Below are 21,279 nucleotides of genomic sequence, written 5' to 3'. Positions count from 1 at the left end.
ACCCTGTCAACTGTATCGTTCATTTCCCTTGAAACAGGATATCATTCTAGATCACCAATACCTATATGAAACAGGTAACAATCTGACAGCATGTCTAACAACCGTAATCATCTCTCTATGATCAGCTCGTCCTGTAACACGATATCATCCCTGAGACTGTTTGTATTTAAAATGGAGTAATTGCTATCGTCCACTCATGATCAGTTTTACTCTTCTTGGATTTATCTGTGACAAGCTCACATGCCCCAGGAATGAAACATATTAGAGATCATGATGATCAGTCTTGGTATCACTCCTTCATTAACTCCTAGTTATACCACAGCATGCTCACATCGGCAGCATCAAGGAGCAGAGGACTAAGTCCATCTATTCCTACAACACTAGAAGCTTACAGTGTGATCAAACCACTGTGTTTACTATTTTGCTTTATCATCATCAGTTACTACCCTAAGACATAATCCTATTCTATGATCGCTGACACAGCGTGACAATAAGCAGACATATCCGATGAGATTTTTAACAATTCCTTAGGTCCACTTTAAATTTTAAAAGACTTGGCTGACGAAAAATAATTTTACGGTACCATACTTGTGTAAATGGAACCTTTTGAATATCTTAAATCTGAGCTGTAATCTCCATTAAGTCAGGGGGGCTTGGTCGGACAAAATGGTGGCAACAACACAATCAGTAAGCCGCGAGTCATTCTGTTTAATTCTCACATTGTGGATTCGGTAGAGAGTCATAAAGTCATTTGTACAGGTCTCTCGTTGGTCATTACAACTCCTTGCCATTCACTGCTTCAAAACCGAGGCAAAAATGTTACACTAACGACAATATACTCTAGTGACAATAAAGGATCTCAAATAATTGGTCGTTGTTACGACCCATCACCTCAGATCACCTGATCAAGGGACGAGTTGAACAGTATCTGAACAATGACAGCCATTGTCCGAGGTTTATCTATACACCAGGTCGTTTTTTTACACAGTATTTGTTAGGGTGATCCCGTCATCATCTCCATCTTGATACAGGTATATAGACCAAGGATTAACAGGGGCGCTTTGTGATAACTACCAGATTTATACCTGTAGTCTGATAAACTGCAGATTATCTCTTAATAACATGGCTTAGATATTCTCCAGCCAAAAATATAGGATATTCTATCAACCAAAATTGTCATTTAACAGCCTAATTTACTGATCGTTATACTAATTCCAAATAATATCTTCAAGTCATGTTGTAAGTGATCCATCCAGCTCTACCTGACTTTAGAATTGGGGGATTATCTAACACAGCTTACGAGCCAAATCTCCTCACAGCCTCAGGCCCAAACAGCTTGACTTTTTGCACAGTGTCATTTTAAACACTTATATACACTGATTTCAATTTTGAATTAAGAGAGAGAAGCCTTAAACCATTAAATCATTTTAATAATTTCCAGTAGAGATTTAGGGCTCTTTATAAAATCTCTTTACAAAAGGTTATTATACTCATGTTACTGAAAGCCAAAAGTTGGTCGTTGTTCAAAAAATTTGTAGACAATTAACTGAAGTAGGAAAGTCAATTTGAAGATAAAGCTTCCTTACATACACACTAATGTTTGCTTAAGATAACAAATTGTATAATAAAATACAATTTAGAATTAATCTGTTGAAGTTAATCCTAAGTGAATGTACTTAGTTTTTATACACATATCCCACAAAGACCAAACAGAACCATGGTCCCCATATATATTGTACAGGTCTAGCACCAAACATATCTCCTTACAGTCACATGTACCTATCTCATGTACAACTGAATAACACTGGTAATTAATGTCAAAAAAATCAGTTTCCATATCAAAATTAACAACATTGTTTTACAATAACTGTAAATAGGTATAAATGTTATTTGAAGGTAACAATTACTATAGGTGTAACATTTCTACAGTTCCCAGAAAATTGACCAAAAATTTCATTTTGTTTAAAAACTGGATTTTAGCCGTATAGGACAGACTTTCCACATTAATGTTTTGACAAGCATGAAACCGATACAGAGTGTGAAGAAAAGTCAGTGATGAGTTGCGTGAGACTTTCAATAAGTAAATGTCACAGGTTCAAAATAGCTTTTCATTTTTTCACAGGCATTATAATTTCAGATTATATGAAACTCTTGAGAAAAGTCAGTAATGGGTACTGTTAGGAAGAAAGCCTGTCATCATCAGTATGACTTCTCTTTTAATATAAGAGAACTGCATCCTGACAGACTCCATCAAAACAATATCATATCAGATCTGCAATCACTCTAGAGAGTGACACTTTGGGATCTCATCAAGGTTTTCATCGACCTTGATGATAAAGATCAAGGGTTTCATTGACCCTGATAATGAGAATCAAGGGTTTCGATGACCCTGATATTTTCCATTAAAGAGGGCTCTGGTGTAGCGCCCAAACCTATCTATGTTTAACAATAGTATAAATCAAACCACACAAACTCAGTAGTGACACAGACTGCTGGTTATCTGCAAAACATGTATTTCAATTTCTTTTCTTCTTTTGACAAGATAAAATTCATGAATAACATGAAGGATTATTGTGTTTTTTCTTCCATAAATCAAAGATACACCATATGAAAACCTAGATTCCATCAAGAAAATGTATTTGGGTGTGAGAGCTGGTATGAGTTTTTTTTTGTATAAATATGATCATTTTGAAACTCAGTACAAGAGATGAGCAGATCTCATTCTGGGGGGATGATATATGGCTTACAAATATATCCTGTCAACAAGACTTTCAAGTCTGATGTCATACGAGAGGTATCACATGACAGGTATCACATGACTTGTACACCAGCTGTTGGCCTTGGAAACTGTTCCTGTTGGAGCACTCATGAACATGATATACATATATTGTATAAATATGCAATACTGCAAATGAGACATAATCCAATATTTTTAACAGTCAATACACCAGCTGGCAAGCTGAGAAAGCAGATCGATATTTTACAAAACACTTGAGTAGAAAACATCTGTGCTAAAATGAACTGTTCAAATGAATGCAGCCTATGCACCACCATTATAATTTTAAATCTAACGAACCTATAAGGGAAATGTTATTTCAATGTATGATGTCCCTACTGGTCCACCAGAGGCATCCAACCTAAATTTTGGAAGTTCCGTAAGAATATAAAAAAATCCACACAAATCCACACTACACAAATTGGCTTTGGACTATAAGATTATCAATTGAAGAAAGTGACAATTACAACTAGAAAATGTCATAAATAGCCCTGTACCTAAACAAATCAAATCTGGCATAGAACTTGGTGTAATGATACTTAGGGGTAAATATGAACAAAATCTGAAGAGACACTGATACCAAATAACAAGATTGGGGGTGGGGGGAGGGGGGAAACATTGGTCATGCTAAACATCCCCGTCACCCAATACAATGATGAGGTAAAAAAAAAGGTGTTTACATATCCAATACATACCAGTGGCAACATCTATCTGGTTCGGAGTGAGACACTTGAAGTCAATCAATGTTTAAACCCAGTGAATAGCATCAATAATGTGTGCATATAAATGAAACTGATACTGTGTCCAACATGGCCGACAGAAATACAGGCCCAACAACTCTCCACAGAATGTCCTAATGGTCCCATTATGTAATCGAAGACTTTAATGTTTTTTACTGCAGTGGTTTTGGATGTCGTCCCCTGATACAGCTCAATAAGCGATAAGCAATGTGTTTTGTCTGTATATATCTTGAAACCTTTAGATTGATATGGTAACTTTTCCAGACTTTAAGCATACTGCTTTAAAAACACTGCCAATTTGACATAGACTTTCCAAGAAAAGTCTCTATAAACTTACTCAACTGTACCACATTAACATCATGTCTACGGCCAGGGAAACCAGAAAAAATATATATTGCTCTGAACCCAAGGTCTAAAATCATTATCTATGACTAAGTCTGCAATCCCAATGAAGATCTTAAAAACACATTTATAAAACTGAATTATGAAATTCTTAGACTTCTGAAAAAGAAATGCGCGATGGAAAATAAAGTAGATAGAAAAATATTGAAAATCAGCAGCAATATATGTTTGATCCATTTGTCTTTGAACCAACATTTTTCATTATGTCAACTTTTGCAGCAACTAAAGTAAAACCCTGTCAGATAGAGAAATAAAGTTCCTGACTGATAGAGATCAAGCTCCTAACTGATACAGTATGATTTCACTGGTAGCTTTGGTAACATTGATCTCTTTCACCACAGTGTTTGATCTACTTCCATGCTCTTTGTAAATGAATACCCTTTGAACATTTCATCAAACAATTGTTCCTGTTCAAAACTAAAAGTACTGAGACAGAAAAAAAAAGGAGTTACTGATTTTAGCCACTTTTCCCAAGTCATACTGAGGTAAAGCACGCAAAGATGCAAGTCAGAAATCAATATTTTATTCCCAAAGGATGCTCCAAAATCACACCTGTAGGGTGTTCCCCAAGTTCAGGGACAGGTTTCTTGTTACATGAGGTGATATCATTAGCTCAAATCCCTGTGGTTAGTGTCAGTGCAATAACATGGTGAAAAGATTTGTCATCCAAAGCAAAAAATTCCTATATAGGCACAAGAAAGGTGAGTTTTAGAATCAAGAACATCTCCAAATGTCAGAAGGTACACACTGTTTTTATTCTATAATACTCTTATGCCTTGTTTGTTATAGTTCACCTAGTCACAGAAACAGACTTGCATGCATTGGTAAAGAGTAGACTAGCTGGTGTGTTCAACATTCTTTGTCATGTGATTTCCAGTAAAGGTTTTTTTCTGTCACAGAGATAATCAGAGTAATCTTAATCAACAAACTCCTTACATTAAACATTAATTCAGTAAGAAATAGCAGATAAGATAATCTAATTAGAAAAAGATCCATACAACGACCTTAAGTAACAGTTCATAATAATTGATAACCCTTAGAATAACCCTGACAATAACCCAGTAATAGTCCATACTGTGTAAAGTTGTAAACAACAGATCAAGCTCCAATCCATACCATACACAGCTCTAGGATCTACAGACAGCTAAGTTATGATGATCAAGTCGCCCAGACTGAGGAGGACTTACCCAAGCACACCAATGCATGTCTATTTACAAATGAGTTTTTCACCCTATCTACTAGGAAAACCATTACCAGTGAGAACCTTCTCTAGACCATATTGATGAAAACAAGCATACGCTGTGCTAGTCCAGAAAACCTCTCGGCAGATTTACAAATGATCCCAATGGTTTGGCTTCACTTACTTACCATGATCTGTGTGATAAATGTCTGCTGTGGTGATGTTAACATTACTACTGATCATGACATTATACAAATGATTTACTGATATGTCAACAAAATTAGGATTCAAAATCAATAAAGCCAAGGCAAAATATAAACAAAGGACAGGATTACATGGAGACTCCTGAATAGTAAAAGGAGATTATTCTCCTTTAACTTTTCAGGCGTCGCCATGTAAAACCATGTGTTTTTTTTTTTTTTTTTTTGCTACATCAAATACTCTTGTCATGGAAATGTTGGTCAATAAAAATAATGTCAGGTTCTCAAGATAACAGCCAAGTCAATAACAACATATGCTGAGCAGTAAATTCTAAAAGAATATCATTTCTGTAAAGAATTTCACAAGATTTTAATATGTAATTGTTTACTAGATTTGATAACTAAACATAGAAAAACTCGAACGTGGAAAACTAAAAAACCTTTGATAATTTGAAGTAAAATACCGGTGCCAGAAAGCAAAATCCTTCTCAAAAGTAGCTCTTAACCCAAAGTTCTAAATTAACCATAAACCACACATTGAAGTTTTAATGAAGTGTTACGACAGATCTTGTCTCAGTTTTCATAGAACATCCGCTACCACTTCAATTTGTGAATAGAAAATTTGTCACAATAAAGACATATTCATATTAAGAACCCTATTTCATTAATTTTAATTAACAGTTAATGGTACTAAATTTATAAACACTTGAAATTCATAATATACTGCACACCCTTGGCCTGATACTCTGGCTAAGATTTAACAGGAGTGTACCATATAAGGCTTTGATATCTACAGAGAAAGAAAAAAAAACAACACTACATCAGTTACCATCACGTAGCTGACACTGAGAAAGTGTCTAGTGTTATATTTTACTGATGATGTTTATTGCTTTTGTGTGACCTGCAGTGCTCATTCAATAACTACATGGATGCTCCAATGCAGTGATTCTTGTGTTGGGTATGTATTTGCACACCTTTATTTCCACTCTGAAACTTCCATCCATTTACCGTGATGTCTGAGCTAACGTTTGCACGTAAGTGTTGTGATAATATTCCGTGTCATATTATATTATATATTACCTCCATAAAGCTTAACATAACTGTTGAATAAACTGTGTATTGATATTATCGTAACTAGAAATTGTCATGCTTTTTGGTAAATCAATGACCCCAATAACCTCAATACTTGGATAACTCAAAGTCTTTCAAGTCTTTTCATGACCCTACGACTTTGAGTTAATGAAGTTTCAAAAAATGTTGAATTTGATAACAGAATTGTTGATTTTCAGAACTATCATAATACACAGGGCTTAGGATAAAAAGATATCACAGGATATGTTTTAAAGGTAAGTAATGTAGTATGTTATATCATATCAACCTTGTGACCTGAAAATTTAACTTGATAATTAAATCTGTGTGTTACTTACAAAATAAATGAACATATGTTGACAGTCTTGTAATCCTTTTATCGGTGAAAGGAATATGTAATAACACGCAAGTGTAGAAAATTGAATCAGAGGACAATTAGAACTGAAGGTGTTACAGAATTTAAAACAGTGCATCACAGAAGTATACCATCAGAACATCATGTGTTTACTGATTCCATAAAATAAATTTGAGAATTTTTCATTTCTACAGACTAGAGGAAAGTTGGTGTCTCAAAATATTGCAGGTATTTCTGGTATATCTGAAGAGATTGTCAATAGTATATTCAGCTAGTTCCCAGGCAGAATGGATAGAAACATCTTGAAACTTGTTAGAGAAAACTGAAACCAGGTGGTATGTAGTGGTACAGTGGTATGTAATGGATCAGAGTGGCATGTAGTGGTTTAGAGTGGTATGTAGTGGCTCAGAGTGGTAGGTAGTGACCCAGAATGGTATGTAGTGGCTCAGAGTGGTAGGTAGTGGTTTAGAGTGGTATGTAGTGGCTCAGAGTGGTATGTAGTGGTTTAGAGTGGTAGGTTGTGGCTTTGTGTGGTAGGTAGTGGTTTAGAATGGTAGGTTGTGGTTCTGTGTGGTAGGTAGTGACTCCATGTGGTATGTTGTGGTTTCATGTGGTTTGAGTGGTCCTGTGTGGCATTTAGGACCACCTGCTGTATGCAGTTGTCCTGTGTGGCCCATGTAGTATGAAGTGGCTCTATGTTGTATGTAGTGACTCCATGTGAAATGTAGAGAATAATTTTGTGTTATCAGCTATATATCCTATAATATATATTAATTAGCAGCTTATCCTTGAAGGAACAATTCCATTTTCTCTGTAACGATGGCCATATGGTTCTATCATTGCTGCCTCTAATGAAACAAGAATCTATGGCTCCAGGTTGTGGCTGATTCAGCACTTGTAATTATAGCTACTGGTTTTAACATGGAACTCTAATGAAATCAGTAATTTTCAACAACCAGCATAATTTTTCAAACATGATATACCCGAACACCTCCTGTCAGAGACGCGGCATGGAGACTGGTTTCTTTATCAGACTGATTGAGGAACATATTTGGAACCTTCCTTTCTGATATCCAGTGTGCTACATTCAATTAAATTTTTTTTCTCACCACAGAAGAACTGTTGTAGAAGAAGGGCCATAGCTGTGATATTACAGAACTTCATTACCAGAACTCATGTATCATTGAACTTGTAGACTTCACCATACACAAACATAAACACGCAAGAACAGCAGAAGAATGGCTTCCGATGTGTTTATCAGGATCTGCAATGCCAGATAAAATAGCCAAAACATTTTATTAAGTCATCTACTTGGCCACAATCCCCTGTGACCTTGTATTTCACTCCCAGCCTGAAGAACCCTTTCCCAATAAACCCTTATAAACCCACTTTACCTCTATCTCTTGTCACCCCCAAACCATATTTCAGGCAGCCATATGGCCATAAACGACGCTACCTATTGTATCCCCTGAAAACAGGCACTGCCCCCACCCCTTCATCATACGCTGTCCTATTTCTACATTCTCACCTGGCCTTCCTCTTTCCTTTCTATAGTCAGTACTATTTGCCTATTAAAACATTTTGAAGAGTTCTTTATCCTGATTCCAAAGGTAAAATTGTCAATACTGCTGATTTAATTTGCTCTGAAACATTTACAGAGCTGTTAAGATAACAGACTTGTACTAAAACTTTGCATGTGTGTAGAGGACGTACACAGATAACACTCAATAACATGTAACTGTTGTGGGTATTAAGAGACGCTGACCTAGGACTAGTCGTGGACAGGTGACAGTGGTTATGCACACAATACATGGCAGGTGGGACACACCTAATGCCTTTGATCATATTTAATCACAGGTGAGGAAGAGAAAGGTGTCCACGCGACTCTATACATCCGTTCTAAGTCCAATCACCTCCTTTTTCACTAAAGCAACAACAAACACGATGGGCCCTTCACAGCCTGTGGCAACTGAGTTGACACGGTGAGGGTAAAATGAGACTCCCCCAAACCAAGGCCACAATACATAAAATAATAGCTTCTAGCTGTCTTTAAGAATATTGAAATTCTAACCACAAAAGTTGAAAACCATTTCATATCTAGAGGATTTTATCATCTCGGGATGTCCTGGTGATGCTGGTAATTTCTGTTTTTTTCGTTCTTTGCATGGTCAACTTTTCTGTTAGTCTTTAACAAGCAACAGATGGCTTCATTGACAGAAATAATTTTCTGAAATGAAAGTGTTCTTTCTTGCCTTAAGAAACAGGAAAATACCCAGTTGTTTTTATTACAAAATATTTTGTAAAAAAAGACAACTGCCTTTTCCCTAATATATCAATTATCTATTTTTTCCCATTGATTGTATATGATTTGAAAGATGAAAAAAAACTGACTTGACCTTTTCTTAGGATTTCATGAACCTTATTTCTTGACATCATATGAAAAGAATCTGATTCTTTGAGGTGAAATACTAGTAAGGCAATAACCAGGAGCTACGGTGTAATCATATCACCCAATAACAAACTAAAAATAAACAGGTTTTAATCGTGGAAATCTCCATCTCGATTTACAGGCTCTCTCTACTGGTTACAGAAGATTCCATTTTTAAAAGGTTCTCTATATCAAAATGTAGATTATCTAGACTCATGAAGTTTGCCTTCAAATACTTTTAACTTATACGTTGGGATGAAAATAACAGTTGACTGACTTTCTCTAAATGAAACTCATTATAAAAAGTCTTCCCTACATTATGATGAAGCCTTATCTAATCATTATTGCAGATAATGTGATAAAAATTAAACTTTGTTACTGTTACAACAAATGTGAAACAAGTTTATCAATTAATTTGTTGGCCAGATGCAATTGCACAAGGGGTCTACCTGTGGGATGAAACCAGATTACACAGGGAAAACCCACATGGTCGGGCAGGTGACCCTTACATTATCATGTCTGTTCCAGGAATCAAACCCTCAACTTCTAGATAAAACTCAAGTGTGTTACCAAAGTGTCAATCAACCACCCTGAACCCTTGATCAAAATTCTCAAAAGATCCTATCGGTACATCTATGATTGTGATACTCTCACGAAAAACTTTGCCCAGAGTTAAGTTCACTCTCACGAAAAACTTTGCCCAGAATTAAGTTCACTCTCACGAAAAACTTTGCCCAGAGTTAAGTTCACTCTCACGAAAAACTTTGCCCAGAGTTAAGTTTACTCTCACATAAAACTTTGCCCAAGAGTTAAGTTTACTCTCACATAAAACTTTGCCCAGAGTTAAGTTTACTCTCACGAAAAACTTTGCCCAGAGTTAAGTTCACTCTCACATAAAACTTTACCCACAGTTAAGTTTACTCTCACGTAAAACTTTACCCACAGTTAAGTTTACTCTCACGTAAAACTTTGCCCACAGTTAAGTTTACTCTCACATAAAACTTTGCCCACAGTTAAGATTACTCTCACATAAAACTTTGCCCACAGTTAAGTTTACTCTCACATAAAACTTTGCCCACAGTTAAGTTTACTCTCACGTAAAACTTTGCCCACAGTTAAGTTCACTCTCACATAAAACTTTACCCACAGTTAAGTTTACTCTCACGTAAAACTTTGCCCACAGTTAAGATTACTCTCACATAAAACTTTGCCCACAGTTAAGTTTACTCTCACATAACACTTTGCCCAGAGTTAAGTTTACTCTCACATAAAACTTTGCCCAGAGTTAAGTTTACTCTCACATAACACTTTGCCCACAGTTAAGTTTACTCTCACATAAAACTTTGCCCAGAGTTAACTTTACTCTCACGTAAAACTTTGCCCACAGTTAAGTTTACTCTCACATAACACTTTGCCCAGAGTTAAGTTTACTCTCACATAAAACTTTGCCCACAGTTAACTTTACTCTCACGTAAAACTTTGCCCACAGTTAAGTTTACTCTCACATAACACTTTGCCCAGAGTTAAGTTTACTCTCACATGAAACTTTGCCCACAGTTAACTTTACTCTCACGTAAAACTTTGCCCAGAGTTAAGTTTACTCTCACATAACACTTTGCCCAGAGTTAAGTTTACTCTCACATAAAACTTTGCCCAGAGTTAAGTTTACTCTCACATAAAACTTTGCCCAGAGTTAAGTTTACTCTCACATAAAACTTTGCCCAGAGTTAAGTTTACTCTCACATAAAACTTTGCCCAGAGTTAAGTTTACTCTCACATAAAACTTTGCCCAGAGTTAAGTTTACTCTCACATAAAACTTTGCCCACAGTTAACTTTACTCTCACGTAAGACTTTGCCCACAGTTAAGTTTACTCTCACATAACACTTTGCCCAGAGTTAAGTTTACTCTCACATAACACTTTGCCCAGAGTTAAGTTTACTCTAAGATGCACTGTACACATTATTTTGACCATAATGAACATGAAACTTTAGCCCTTTGTTAATTTAAACTCTATCATTAAATTCTGATAGAACAACTACAATCTTTATAAACAAATTTGAGCTTCTACTTCATTAACTTACTAAAGTGTGAATCCCGCTGTCCTTAATTGACTGGAGGTATTGATAGGACTTAAGCAGTAGAAAACCAACCTCCTGTATTCTTTACAAAGAATGAATTTCTATTATCAATCACAACTTCTGAAGCCATTTTCTATTGTTTGTTCCTGCCATTGTCAGTCAACTACATAATAAAACTACTCTATTGTGAAGGAAATGCTGAAACCTCCCTTCAACAACAGGTTTAGATAGAGATGCCTCCCTCCATTGTCAGTCAATTACTGAAGCCTCCCTCCAATGTGAGTCAACTACCAACACCTTCCTCCATTATGAGGTGACTTATATTGTTCGACTGCATCATGGTGAAAATGAACAAGAATTATAGGTTGTGAAGAATGTGGAATCATGGGATACTAGCAGCTGGCTCACCACACCGGCTGTTCATTGGTCATCTGTTTGATGAATACAGCAGCTTGATTGATGGAGGACCTTGCTGGAGTGTCAATTGTCAGAAACCAGAATTGAACCGATAAATTGCTCTCACTTACAAGGACGAGACTATTCAAGGTTTGTCAATGGGGAGCTGTCTGATCCTGACAAACTTATTTCACTTAAAACAAGAACTATATTTGGAAAAGATGAAATTTAAATTGGTGAGAAATGTTTTGTTCTGTCATGGTGCTCTGTGAAAGATATTTGTAATTGAATTGTAAGGAAAGTAATGTTATTGTAACAATTTTGGTACCATGATGGATGCTGGTCTAGAGAATGATAATTAGTTGAATTTGTTGGAATTCATCAGTTTTTATGACATTATATTTTGTCACATGACACTCTGCATTGGTTCTTTTTAATGTGAACAATCTACTGTTTTAGTGGTGGTGAAAACAGTTTATTGTCAAGATGCATTTATCTGTTTGGCATGTATATTTGTGGTTGTGCTGTAACCACGACAACCACAATAGTGATACATAGAGACTGTACTATTGCACACTATTTCCTGGTATATCACCCCAAAGCCTACACTGTTACATGGACAGCAAAGATGACGTACCTGGAGACAACATGATATAACAAGACAGGAAAAATGCTAGGACCAGACAGGAATTCAATCCCAGGCTCTGAGAACTGTTCACTGACAGTCTAACCAATAAAACAGGCCACCATGGATAGAACAATTAGTCCCCGATACATCTAGAGTACATTCTATTGTTATATTAAGTTGGCTGCCAAATGTAACAGGAAAACAATGCCAGGATGATACACTGACTCGAACCTAGAACCTCCAAACTCCAGATATGCGTGCTGTAATCACTTACATTAAAGTATCACTCCAGGTAGTAATGAAATTCTGCCAGTTATCATTCTACTGTAGTTACCATTGTATGACACTGCTATTGTGTAACATTACCAAAGTCATTTGTGTATTAATCTGGTCATGGACTGCTAATGATGTAGGAAAATTACAAGTGGCTGTAAACAAGATGAAAATGATAAATATCACAAAGGCATTAAACTGCCTTTAATTAACATTCATGTGCTCATGACTGCCAACAGAAAGTAGTTCAATGCTTCAGTGAACAAGTGATATGGTTTACCTTAAGATGGGTCAACTTGTTGTTACGACTTCTGCAGCAGCCCAACCCTTAATTTCACTGAAAGTATAAGAAAGATTGCATGAACAAGAAGCTGTCTGACTGTGACTTCCAGTTAATACTAGGAAGCTTTTTAGGCAGTCTAACTTTTACTCAATACTTTCTTTTGCCACTTCATCAAAAATAGACGGTGGGCTAACATTTGATACTGAACTGAAATATTTGTTTCATTTCTTTTAAGACAAAATAAAGACTGAATGAAAATGAACAGTTTTCTATTGGAACATAACAAATAGTATTATTGTAACACCACATTAAATACAAAAATAAACAAGTTTTGTTTGAACACACAGTAAATGATGGCAAATTGATAAAGATAGTGTGCTGGTAAATCTGGTTGTATTTCTCAGAAATTCAAGCAGAATACGTACATTTAACAGACTAGACAGCAGCAGAAGTGAAAATTACACAAACATACAGTCTCCTGGTATCTCAGAGATGCACTTTTGACAAACGCTTTGCTTCCACGCAATTACAGCTTTATAATTACTGATACACATGTTCAGCAGATTTCAGCGGCTAATTTCCGGGGAAGAAACCAATTTCTGTGGAAATCTAATAAATTTTTGCTCATAGAATCTTAATGAGCATGAGTGGGGGTGAGCAATGGTTTGTATTTGTACGACCAAACCACAGTTCTGCATTTATCTACTATACCCTCACCATTGTTATGTATCACTACCAGTTATATATGTATTCAGATACTTATTTATGATAAACCACACTCATACATTTATTTTTATGGACTATGAAAGCTTAGTCAGTAGAATATCTGTCTAATTCACGATCCCTATAACCATGGTGGTTTGTGTACCAAGTATCTTAGGAACTTGCCAAAAAACAAACTTTCCTGTACTGTCTTGATTGCATAATTGATCAAGACACTTTACTTAATTGCTCTTGACGACAGGCGATGGTCCTCCCTTAAGTTGTTCAGTGAGGTAGCCATCAGCTTGACCTTTGCTGCTCATAGCGCAATCAACCCATTAAGCAGCTGATGTTTTTGTCTGTAACATAACTGTCTTGGATCTCATATACCTTGACAGCATGTGATGGTCCTCCCTTAAGTTGTTCAGCAAGGTAGCCATCAGCTTGACCCTGGCTGCTCATAGTGCAATAAACCCATTAAGCAACTGATGTTCTTGTCCGTATCAAAACTGTCTTGGATCTCACATATCTATCAGAATATCTTTGTACTATCTACTAATAACTAATCTTCGGTATAAAGTTACTACAAAAGCTCAGATAGACTCAAATTTTGAGAAAAATAAATTCTTCTTTAATATCAGATTTTTGAGCTTTTCAAGAGATTAAATTCAAGAGATGATTTTAAATACCCAAACATTTGTCTTAAGTTGCCAAAATCATTATGTTTAAAATGGAAAAGATAAGAAATATTTGCTATGAAGTACTTTCACTAACATGAAGCCCATCAGGTGTCAATACATTTCACATCAATCATATCCATCTTTGTATCACCATTTCTGATTTAATCTGAAAGAACTGAGCAATTTTTTTACCATCAAAGTTGTGTATATTTGTATATGTTTTCTACGCCAGAAGCAAACATCCTTTTAAAATGCTGTTCGTTCTAATGCCCGTAATTATCAACAGTATCTAAATATGTCACACCTGACCAGGTAAGGTTTTAAATCGTTAACTTTGTTGACTACACAGTCCTGACTAAGAGGTCTCTGTATAGGTCTAGGTCTTACAGTTACACCTAGTGTTTGTGTGGGATGGGGAGTTATTATTTCACACGAGGATGGGCAAGGCATTATATATATATATATATGACAACACCTATCTAGGTTATCAGAAGGTCAGTGTGACAAGTCAAAACATCTACATACAATCCACTTGAACTGAAAGACTTAAACCCTTGCAGATTTTGAGGATTAGCCAATAAAAACCTAAAAACCAAAGTTTTCCATTTGAAAATTTCTCAAGGCTTTTAGAAGATGTCCTTTGTTCCTCAAGTTTCAAACAATTTCGCCAGGACTTTTTTAAAACTTCAAATTATTATCTTTTTAACATTCAAAAACATTTTTATGTAATTCCACTATATTTATTTTATAAGTTAATAGTTTTAGCAATAATTCATTGTTGGTGAGTTGTTTCAAGCTTTATTAACAAATATATACATGTATATAAATGATAAGGCAGGTTATATCATTGTTTTACACGTGTGAGGAGTGGGAGGAGGGGACAGCATTACAACCTCACCATCAATAGAGGTGGAAAAGTTCACTAACTCTGTTCAGAATTTCATATCTAATTAACTTTTAATAACATAGACAATTAATAAAATGTGGATTGTTTTTATATCATATACCTTACTGACTTAGACACCCGGGGTGTGGCTCTAGTTGAGCTCAGATTTAATCTCTAGTTATTCTTAGGTAAAGACCCCTACTACTTTTCGGACCCTTCTTCATTGAAGATACAAAATAAAGCAGGTAGAACGTGGCTGGAGGTGGGTTCAAGGTGATATTGAACACAGGGCTATCATGATTTAGCCTTTCGTTATCTTATTTAATATCATATCGCAGTCTAAACGGCCAGAATCAAACACGTCCATTGTCAGAGACGGACAATAACAAATATTCATACTGAGAGACGTCCTGAGTCACATATGTTCCACGTTGCAAATGTCAGTAGTTTGAATCCTTCTGAGTCTTTTCACAAGCAATTAAAGTTCACTTGTCAGAGAAGTCCTTCGTCATGCATGTCCCTGTTCAGGAACATCCTGAAACATCACTAGTAAGAGAAGTCCTTCGTCACACATTACTGCAAATTTTTACCAGGGTTACATTGTCCCTGTGGTAGACATCAGATCATATTTACCAGGGTTACATTGTCCCTGTGGTAGACATCAGATCATATTTATCAGGGTTACATTGTCCCTGTGGTAGACATCAGATCATATTTATCAGACATCAGATCATATTTATCAGGGTTACATTGTCCCTGTGGTAGACATCAGATCATATTTATCAGGGTTACATTGTCCCTGTGGTAGACATCAGATCATATTTACCAGGGTTACAATACAAATGAGGATTCTGGAACTTAGGACTGAAATTCTTTTAAACAGTAGTATAACAATGTGAAAAGTAATTAGAATTGAATTACATTTGTTCTTTACTACTCATGAGAATAGAATTATTTCTCAGGTGAGGCGGCTGTTCTATTGATTACTTACACACAAATATCTTCTTGATAAATTAAAATATTCAGAATTCATATAAAACAACAAAACGCCTGAAGAAAAATGAATATTTTACTGATATGTCAGTACAAGTCATTATAATTGAGTGCAGGCAAACGTTCCGAACGTATCCATTGTGGTACAGTAAATTACACCTACAGCATTAATGAACATAATCCCCTTCTATCAGATTATATACCTCTCTCAGTCATCTCACACACAAACATCACTGTTATTGCAGTTTTTTTAAAGTTTGGCAAACAGACTTGATTTTTTTTGTAAATACACACATTTGTTTATTCAAACTTTAGCGAAATTTAATCCCTCTCTCTATTTAAACACCAATTTTTAAGTCATGTTCAAATGTTTGTTTTTGTGTCACCACTTTGAAGTCTAATTTTAAGTCATATGTGCTTAAAATTAGTATGTTTAAGAGAGAGGATTAATGATAAAGTTTTTTTTTGAATCCCAGTATTTATTTTTTTGTTAAGTTAACATTTGTAAGTAAACATTTGTTTCTGGTTTTGATAAACAGGTGTCATTTCAATGTAGGCTTAGCAATTTGTGGAGACAGGTACTTCAAACTGAAATGAACTTTTGACCTTGTTGATATTCATCCCTTTGACAAATACTTCAAATGAGATGACCTTCTAAAACTTTACTTCACATGATTAACTTAAGGCTATATGCTAGCTTGTTTATATCATTTCCTTGAATCAGAGTTATCTCCCTGTAATTATTTTTTTATCTATATTTTATTGGTAACTGATTAGTTGACTTTATTGTTGCTGTATAAGAACATGCCAGGTTTAGGTGATGGATGAAAGTCAAAGTTTCAAAGGAAAAACAACTGACCTAAAGCCAGTACTCGGTATCTGCCCCACGTGGACCTCAAACTCCCGACCACATATGGAAGGTTTGTGATAAAGAAAGTCAGACTCCTGAACTACTTGGGTACTATCGAATCTGGAATTATTGTTAATTAAGAAATAGGGTGAATCTTCTATAAATCACACCTGTATACCTTGCATTCTTCATAATGTTCAAATTATCTGAATGTTTAAAAAAAGATTTTTTTTAATCTCTTCTCACTATGTTTTACTAATTTGTTATCTTTTGCTAGGTTTATCACAATATAAACAGCTGCGGTGAATTTGAAACTGGTCTCCTGGTGGCAGCTGATAGCTTCTTCACTGAACAACAAGAAAGTAGCTGCCCATTGCATGACATCAAAAGCAACTTTTGTAAAGTGTCTGGCTCAAGGACACAAGTATGACACTATCGGACAATCCCTTGTCTAAACTTCCTGAGAAACACAAGCCATCTTGATTAGCATTTGAATCAGAGCTTTTGACTGAAGCAAAGACCATCATTATGATCAAACTATGAGTCAGAGAAACAAAAGGTATTATTATTGTTTCAGCAGATTTTCCTATATTTCAATAGCGTGTTATCTGTACAGTTACATTTTTTGGCCTATAAAACCTCTGTTAACAATAAACCGGAATATTGACCTTGACCCTGTCCTATCAGTGTTGACCTTGACCTATATAGATAACCCTGACTAGATGACATACACTGTTATCTATTGAACTGTAAAGGAAACAGTAGCTATCACAGCTGTTAATACTCCTTTCATTGTTCTCACCCCATCCCATCAAATGACACAGAAAACATCCCTACCACCATGTCAAGTGACACAGAAAACGTCCCTACCACAGACGGACAAAGACCTCACCCCGTCCCATCAAATGACACAGAAAATGTTCCTACCACCGTGTCAAGTGACATAGAAAACGTCCCTACCACAGATGGACAAAGTCCTCACCCCATCCATGTCAAGTGACACAGAAAACATCCCTACCACAGACAGACAAAGTCCTCACCCCGTCCATGTCAAGTGACACAGAAAATGTCCCAGTACAGATCAAAACACATGTAAATATAGACATATCCTGGTGAGATCAAGTTGCTATCGTGGTGGCAATAGTAAAAAGACAATATCATCACATCAACAATGTCACACAACAAAATTAACCTGTTAAAGGGTATGTTAAGGTCATTCAAGGTCACCCACAGTTTGAACAAATATAAATCTACACAGAAACAAACAGATCTAAATACAAAAACGCCAGCCATGCATACTTGAATAAACTAAAAAGGAATTAAGTGTCACCATGACACCATGATAAAACATTCCTGTATAACTGTTGAAAATTCAACAAGTCCTCAGCGTTCTGATGGCTTTTAACTCTATATACCTAAATATTATTAGGTGATATTTCAGGGGTTACAAAATCATAATACATGTCATTATTCTTGTGTCTAGCATTAATTTCAACATCTGGATTGATCAGGTGTACACAGTATACAACACCTGCAAGAAATCCTAATTACCAGAACATATGTAAACCTGTCACCAGGTAAGTTGTCAAATCTGGATAATATCTTCAAGATTAAATGCACTTTAATTTCAAGGCTATACCATTTCATAACTTTTAGATATTCATATGCATGCAATCAATATCAAATTTCAAATAATTTTGAAGATCATCTTTCACATCCAATTATGTCATCTTTTACCTGTAAAAGATCATAGGTAGATAAAACCAATTTTTGTTTTTTTTTTATGTTAAACTTGCAGTAAAGTGCATTTCGTTTTTTTCTTAAAACTTTTAGAAATATATACACTGTAAGCACTGACTTTTAAGTGACACAAACTTAAAAATGAGTTGAGTTTATTAAGTATGGTGTGGTAATTACAACACCTCTGCCAGGATGTTTAGTATGGGGTGTGTTTATTAGGCCTGATATAGCATTCCATGATACAAATTTCAATGATAGCATTTTTTATAATCATGATTAATGAAAAATCTATTTTCATGGGGATTAAATTAAAATATTTCTTACATATTAAAAAATAAAACGCCAGTTATCACTTATTTCACAAATCTTTCATCCAAAAAATCAAAGAAGACATTACAGTAATATAAAGGCTATACTGTAATTAATAAAAACTAAAACAAGATATTTCAAATTCCTGAACCAGGTAAAAATCATGCAGATCAAAATGGAATTCTGAGTGGTGGATTAGTATATCCTGGAATGATAACTGGCATTTTTCCACATGTACGACATGCACTTTGAGCTGCTTCACACAGTGTGGGATACATCTCATGGATGTACCTTAATAGTTTGTGTTCAATGCTATTCACCAGCTTGATTTTATCTTCACCAATCGTTTCTCACCTCAAATATCTTCACACATTCTTAATTTTACTTGGATCAAATCCAGAGTTTTTTTTCTCTGTAGTCAAACGTCTCTTTTCATTTCACTATTTTTTAAAATTTTCGTTTTGCCACCAGAGAACAGGAAGTTCTGAAATACTCTTTGTAAAGTTTGGTGGAAAAAAGGCAACCTCTTATACATTACATCATCAAAAGTTTGAACTGATAACAGTCCAGTGTTTAAAATCAGGAAAAACTGATACTACAGCTTTAACCTCCCAATAAAATATTTAAATTCCTTCGTAACGATACAATGGGCATGACTAATTTCCTGTTTCTCACCTGATTAACTCCGGTGATGTAATCAAAGATATCAAAATGCCTTGGAATCATGTCGTTCATCTATTGATAAATGTCATAGATGTGATTTTATTTTTGTAATTAACTTTATAGCTAGTCAGAGTTCTTTAATACATACTGTAAATCACTTATACTTCATGTGCAATTTATTTTCACATTAGTATATAGGGAAAATCAATTACGAATTCAAATCCCTCCCACAAAAATAACTATTGATGACATCCATGCTAATTCTGTCACTGATATCAGGGTCTATATATCTAATAACCCGTCCTTTGTAAATTTATCGTAATTTCTGGACCACCATTCACATGACTATGTCTGAAGAGGTAACATTGTGATATAATCCTGAAATCTATGCGACTTACAGTAGGAACCTCCAGGAACGAACAGTATACTGGTTCAGGATCTTTCTTAAACTTAGTCAATCACATGTGACATCTCTTTTCCTGATGTTATCCATGACTGATTAAGTCGAAACTTAAGACTTTTTAGACTTAATTAAGTTTGTTTCATGATCGTGAGCCCAGCTGATGGTTGAAAATATTATGGGATGCATCCCTATTCCACACCACGCAGACATGATAGGACTATTTAAGACTTCAGTGCATTTCATGATCCATGGGCCAGCTGATGGTTTAAAATATTATGGGATGCATCTCTAACCCATACCATGCAGACAGTTTAAGACTTAAGTGTGTTTCATGATCCTGGGGCAAGCTGATGGTTCAAAATATTATGGGATTCATCCCTACTCTAAACCATGCAGACATGACGGTTTTATAACCACACCCTCATTTCAAAAGTAATAAAATTGTGCATTTCCATTCAAAATTATTTTCACCTTTTGAAACGAAGCTTCTCAAATAACCTCCAAACCAAGAAGATTGAAGTTATCTAGATGGTAAATCAGAGACACTACACAACTCTTTCTCAATCAGATTTAGTTGTTCAACTCAATTTCAATAGGATTTAAATTTCACTGATAAGTGATCAATCCTTGCTGAGCTTTCTTATGAGCATGAAAACAACAATCTATATGGACATTTTAACTTCTGAGCTATCGCTATTAATTTTTTAATTTTTTTTAACATTTAAGAAAGGCAGTTTAGATAATAGGGGAGATTATGTAATCAAATTGATCCCACAGTTATCTGTACTTGAAAAAGACAACATGTCCAAGGTCAATGGGAAGTTTGGATGATAAAACGAGGACATATGAACTACAGCTGTATGAAAAATATTTAAAGGTTTACTGAACTAACATTGCAATGGAGCAATTAGATTAAACCTGTGATAAAAAATAGATTTAAGCCTTATGCCAGTGCAAGGTAAATTCATTGAATTCCAAAGAATTTAGCAAAAATTCTAGTTTAATTTTCAGGACGAAGCAGTCAATAGTAAGACTACATATTTCTCACAAGTCTCGGTGACAAGTAATTATGTTTAATTGGCAAGGCCTGTCTTAAATCTGTTAGGACTACACCTGTTATAGCAAGGGGACACAATTCTACCACAAAATGTATCAAAAAATTAAAATCAAATTATTCAGTCTAAAATAGAAATTATATCAACACAATATATATCTATGTGTTC

The 21,279-nt window shown here is 35.3% G+C and overlaps 1 protein-coding gene across 1 annotated transcript in view; it reads right to left on the bottom strand.

Annotated features, from left to right (window-relative positions):
• LOC132547837 (D-glucuronyl C5-epimerase-like) overlaps window positions 1-21,279 on the bottom strand; it is a 70,370-nt gene that overhangs the window by 34,972 nt on the left and 14,119 nt on the right. The window contains exon 2 of the mRNA XM_060211641.1: window positions 12,828-12,884. The gene's annotated coding sequence lies outside the window, so the exon portion shown is untranslated. The remainder of the gene's footprint in view (window positions 1-12,827; window positions 12,885-21,279) is intronic.

The sequence above is a fragment of the Ylistrum balloti genome, unplaced genomic scaffold, assembly GCF_031769215.1.
Source record: "Ylistrum balloti isolate Yb309-2 unplaced genomic scaffold, AGI_CSIRO_Ybal_v1 Utg369982, whole genome shotgun sequence".
Classification (NCBI taxonomy): Eukaryota; Metazoa; Mollusca; class Bivalvia; order Pectinida; family Pectinidae; genus Ylistrum; species Ylistrum balloti.
Note: the sequence above shows the minus strand (reverse complement) of the source record. Positions and strands in the feature narration are given on the sequence as shown.